This window comes from Aulonocara stuartgranti, assembly GCF_965226115.1.
Source record: "Aulonocara stuartgranti genome assembly, chromosome: 4".
Taxonomy (NCBI): Eukaryota; Metazoa; Chordata; class Actinopteri; order Cichliformes; family Cichlidae; genus Aulonocara; species Aulonocara stuartgranti.
Genome location: NC_138942.1, coordinates 1,686,624 through 1,692,500, shown reverse-complemented (window position 1 = coordinate 1,692,500; position 5,877 = coordinate 1,686,624). Strand labels below are relative to the sequence as shown.

The following is a 5,877-nucleotide window of genomic DNA, read 5'->3' as shown; positions in this document are numbered from 1 at the left end:
GTAAAGACTCTGGCGACATGTTTATGAGCCACGACCAGAAACACGAAACCTCGTCCTCTGCTGAATCCACAACCCTGAAGAGCAAACACATCACACAGTGAGTGAGTCTGAGCACACTGGCGTCAGGATATCAGCTCAAACATTCACACGCTGCTGAGATAAGAGCTGAAACGGAGTCTGAGAGGAACTTGTGACTGAATCAGACACAGCAGGCTCCACAAATCCCGCAGGATCGTGCGCCCAATAACATTTGCATGCACTTTGCTCAAAGTCAGAGTGTCATATGACCTGAAAAACAAGCTCGACCTGAAACAGCCGATCATCAATAATCACAAAGAAAACAATAAAGTCAATGTGCAAACACTGATGACACACAGAGGAGGCGTGGATCTGGAGCCGCCGAGCACAGGGCGTGTTTCTGCAAACAGCAGCTCAGGGCCTCGCGTCCTGTGTCTCTGAGTTAAACCACAAAACCTCACATTCCGGTTCCCATGACTGTCACAGGAAGTGACCTCACGAAACTACTTCCTTGACCAACACAGGTAGATGTGTCCAAACTGCGTTGAACTCTGTAGTCTGCAGATTTCTAAACGCTCTGCACGAGGCTGCGTCCTGGTCAGGTACAGCCAATAAAAGAGGAAGCATGAAACCGGCGAGCAGGTAACAGGAAGCGCTGCAGGTGTGACTGTGGTGAAAGCTGCTCCTTCACCCGCAGCTTCATCCAATCAGCTTAAACCAACCCCGACCACGTGACCTCATGTTACAGTATTTGCATCCACCTTTGTTGGTGTAATCCAGGGTATTTCTCCTCCACCTCGCACACGCGGGTGAAGCCGTCTGAACAAGGAGCCGCGCGGGCAGCTTTAATAACGCAGCACGAAGCTTTTTAAATGAGAAATTCTACTGTCAACTTTTTAATGTGATCGAGTTCAAATTGAAATCGTTGTCTTTTGTTTTGGATTCGCACCCATCAATCACACAGATCACAGCGACGCTCGGAGGATGATGAAGCCGCCGGCGGCCCGCTTCATTTGATTTTGTTCGATTATAAATATCAAAGCGGGGTTTGATCAGGGTCAGTTCTTAGTCGAGTCTTAGCTCATGGTCAGAGCTGCCATTCATTTAGCCGAATCCTTCAATCTCTGCTTCCCTCCACCTGTTTTCTCACCACGTTAGTCTCATCTTCCTCGTCTCTTCCTCACGTCTCCACAGCTGGTGCAGCCGCGGCCTGCTGTGAGGTCTGCTTACTACCTGTTACTACGGTTGTCGTTAATTCTGCTGTTATTTTTACTTTCTTCTTGTTTTCTCTCAGATTTTCAGCTCCATCTTCTCCACACTGAACTTTTTCTACAGGCACGGCGAAGATAGGGGAGGGGTGCCAAACCACCAATCCAGCCCTGGGTGGAGGAGGTGGAGCTGAAGAGTAAAGACGCAGACAGTTTCAGCCTGTAGCATCTTTTACGTGTATCAGAGGTGTCAGCAGCTTCCTGCAGCGCTTTTATGGCAGCATTCACCTCATCATCACGGGCTGTCCAATAACATGGGAAATGTGAGGGTGGCTCCCTCTCCTCTGTAACATGATCAGCTCTGACAGAGGAGGCGGCTCTGCAGGATCACAAACAGCTGCTCATGTACGCTTAACAAATGGAATGGTTTACAAACCTGGCAACCCACAAAACTCCGTTAAAACACTCTGAATGAAAGCCCCTGTGTTTGACTGAGGCAGCACTCACCTAGTTCGATGTTCCCTGAGATTTTTTTAGTGATTAAAAGGAGAATAAGCAGAGATGTGATAACAAATGGCCTGTATTTGTACGCTTTACACATCCAGTCATCCACACACTGGTGATGGCAGCTACACTGTAGCCACCCTGGGGCGAGGCTGCCGGACACTGGCACCACCGGGCCCTCTGACCACCATCAGTAGCCCAAGGACGCAACGACCGAGACTGTCCAAGCCGGGGCTCGAACCGGAAACCTTCCGATTACAAGGCGAACAACAAAAGGACAGAAGACTGAAAATGAAACTCAAACACGTGTTCAAGTTCAGATTCTAATCAATTAAAAGCTATTTTTCGGGTGTACTATGAGCCGATTTAAAAGTGGGGTAATGTTTGTTCACGCCCCACCTTCAGTTGTTTCAGCTGTTCAGAAATCTGCTCCGACACTTACGGAAGTTTACCCTTCATTCTAATTTGTGTTGTACAGTTATTTCATTTTTAACCTTAATTTATATTTTATTCCTTCCTAGTTAAATTTACCCTTTTTAATTTTTCATATTTATTTCCTATCTTATTCATAGCCTTTCCTTTTTTGTTCTCTTTAGGTCACGAGCAGTTGTCCAAGCATTTCACTACATATCGTACTGTGTATGACTGTGTACGTGACAAATAAAATTTGAATTTTAAAGTTTGAGATTTCAGAGCAAAGTTCTGCAGCGGTCAGACAGCCTCGGGGTCTTACCTCTTCCCGAAGCAGGCAGCAGGCAGCTCTGTGTTTGCTCTCAGGGTCCCGACTCACACACGGAGGAGAAAACCGACCGAAGTGCAGTCACTGCGGGAAAGACGAGAGAGATCTGCAAACCCGGAAATGATCAGCAGAGGCGAGTCATCTGGTCCGGGAAACACACACGCGCGCGCGCTCTCACTCACTCACACACACACACACACACACACACACACACACACACACACACACACACACACACACACAGTATTTAAAATATTTTTGAACCATAACTATTATTAACAATCCGGTGAATTTGTGAGTCACAGGACAAAAGTCGAAATTCCGATTTCCACATTTCTCATAGATTAACAAGATTTAAAAACATTACATTTCAAGCATAAATGATGAAAAACACAGAAATATGCACCTCAGGTCAGTAACTACGCAGGAGCTCTGGAGAAGGAGGAATTTCCCACATCCCGACAGGGCTGTTGTGTTAGTAGCGCCCTCTGCTGGAAAAACACATGAACTACATGCTATCCTTCATGTTATAAATGGGCCTCTTGTCAGGTTATATACATACACAATGTTCTGATGTCACACATTCAGGTTAAATAAAGTGTGCAGTGATACACACCTCATACTTCAGACGCTCAATCATCAGGTAAGAAATTCTGTTCATCTGGACTTTAGTGGGAGATAATCTGCTGTGACAGAATAACTTTATTTACAGCACCTTTTAAAAACAGACGCACAGAACAAAGCTACAGATCAGGCCAAGAAATGAAACAACATTAAAGAGAAAACTGAAAAATAACCACAAACATACACAAGAAAACAGACGAGAGAAACAGAAAACTGTTCCACAGCACAGTTCTTTATACGATAGTGCACAGCCCCTCAGCAGGCTTCTGGAAGTTAGCCAATCAAGAGAAAGTGGGCTTTAATGAGGCCTTAAAGACAGTCCCAGTTAATTTGATGACAACAATACAGAGACGGAGCTGAAGATTTCCCCCGACTGTTCTCAACAAACTCTCTGTGATGCTTCATTTTTAGAAAGTAAAAAATGTAAAATGTTTTTATCAGACATCAGTTACTGTTTTTATTTCAGATTCACATTTAAAGATGATAATGTACAACAAAAAGAATCGTGTCTTTTGTTGTTGTTACTCAAATGTAGATTTGAAATCACCTCAAAAATCACCGAGCTGTTTGACAACTACTCTTTCAAGGAAATAAAAGTCAACAAAAGGCCAAAAACAATCAAACTAACAAACAACAAAAAGCAGTAGATTCGTCTTTACATCTCAAACTGACCCATTTGAAACAAAAAATCCTTCATATTGAAAGATTTTCAAAAAGGACTCAACCTGATAATCCCGGGAACAGCTGTGATCGATGCAGCTTAGTTGACATCTTGACTCCAGGGCACGAAAGACGTCAACCTGTGGGAAAAACCACAATCGTGGACAAGGACCTGAGTTCCTATTAGAGCTGTAAATAAATCAGCCTGTTGGTGTCTTAGACATACAACTACTCTGACAGATTTTGTGCCCCAGTGAGATTTGAAGGAGCTCATTTTATATCGTGTAGAGTCGACTGAAGGAGGAACCACTGAGGTCTGACGTCTCCAACCAAAACTGAGTGTTTGCTTTTAACTAATCAGAAATCTGCACCATCGCTGTTTTATTGTTGTTTTTATTGTTGATGCTGTTACTAATAGTATTATTTCTGCCTTTGTTTTGTCTTTCTTTTATTTTTGGTTCTTGTTTTTTTCTGCAAAGCACTTTGAATCGTGTGTGAAAGCTGCTGTACGGATAAACCTGCCGTACCTGCACTATGTTCCATCAGGACATTCTCACCTTTAGAAAATGAAAGATGTCCACAGCAGTGTGAGTGTAGTTAGAACTTCCTGCTACTTTTCTTTAGTTTAACAATCTCCTGAAGTCACTTTGGTTTTGGTGAGTTACAGTCTGAGTTTCAGCTCTTGTTATGTTTGTCAAATTCAAGGTATAAGAAATTCTGAGCAGAATGGTGAGATCTGTAAATCAGCTTTAGACCGAAGAAACCCATCGGTACAATGTACATTTCAAATTCTTTTTTAATTTTAAATATGTTCATATTGTCTAATTTAATTCACTTAATGTACAGAATTCTTGCTGCATACATGCTACTACTGCACAGTCACCTAATGTTTGCAGTATATAATGTTCTTCTTCTCTCCCCTTTTGCACAAGTCGAGCAGCGTGTCAGGTTACATTTCACTGCGTGTTCTACTTGTATAACTCTGCATGTGGCGAATAAAGAATCTTGAAACTGAACCTACTATATAAAAGTTCAAGTTCAGCTGTTAAATTATAAACTTGCTTATTTAGAGCTCTTTAGCAGTACTGCAGGAGGTTAACTTAACTCATTATTTCAGAGTGGAGTCCTGCAGTGACCTGCCTCGGGCTCTTACCTCCTCCTATGTGGGCAGCAGGCAGCTCAGTGTGAGCTCATCAGGGTCCAAACTCACAGTCTGAGGAGAGGACATGCCAGGAGTGACTGAAGACTCCTGCAAGTGCTGCTTAAAATCTAGTACAGGAGCCACAGTCACGTGGTTCACCAGCCCATCTGCAAAGTGAGTCAGAGGTTCAAGCACTTTTTGCCCAGATCACTTTTTTAACTGTTACTTGTAATATTTAGTAATCTGAGGAATGTCTAAGGTTTTACACAGTCAGGACATACTGAGAATAAAGCATCAATTCCTTTACTTCTCGTGTTATCTAATTTATTGTTATCCAGATAAAGTCGAATTAACATTACATTGACATTAGGACCCTTTTCCTGCAGAAAACTTGCCTAGACGGCAGGACAAGTTACAACTGTTGGGTCTGTGTTTCCACAGGCCCCGCTAGTTTAGAATCAGAATCAGAATCAGAATCAGAATCAGAAAGGGTTTTATTGCCAAATGTTGAGCAGGTTTACAACATTAGGAAATTGCTGCGGTGCTTCAGTGCAAACATACTGTCATAAATTACGCTTAAATAGACATGAAAATATTAAAATAAGAATAAGAATTAAAAGTGCTAAGTAGATAGATATATACATGATATATACATGATATATACATGATATATACATGATATATACATGATATATACATGATATATACATGCGTGCAGGTGGTGATCAGTGCAAACATGGAATGATGCAGTGACACAGCGTAGGGTCATGTGTTAGTGGCGGGGACAGTCATGTGGTTATTGTTCATGTGTCCAACAGCAGAGGGGAAGAAACTGTTCTTATGGCGAGAGGTTCTGGTGCGAATGGACCGGAGCCTCCTGCCTGAGGGGAGCAGGTCAAACAGACTGTGTCCAGGGTGAGAAGGGTCAGCTGAGATCCGAGCTGCACGCCGCAATGTCCTGGAGGTGTACAGGTCCTGCAGAG

General features: G+C 43.1%; 1 protein-coding gene across 5 annotated transcripts in view; it reads right to left on the bottom strand.

Moving 5' to 3' along the window:
- The window catches only part of mvp (major vault protein), a 13,825-nt gene extending 11,189 nt beyond the window's left edge, over positions 1 to 2,636 (bottom strand). For 2 of the 5 annotated variants that reach the window (XM_082529144.1, XM_082529145.1), the window contains exon 1: positions 2,464 to 2,634. The gene's annotated coding sequence lies outside the window, so the exon portion shown is untranslated. Of the gene's footprint in view, positions 1 to 375; positions 647 to 2,463 lie in introns of those variants that run through there. The other 3 variants (XM_082529142.1, XM_082529141.1, XM_082529143.1) reach the window with 3 other exon arrangements.
- Between the last annotated feature and the right edge of the window lie 3,241 nt (positions 2,637 to 5,877).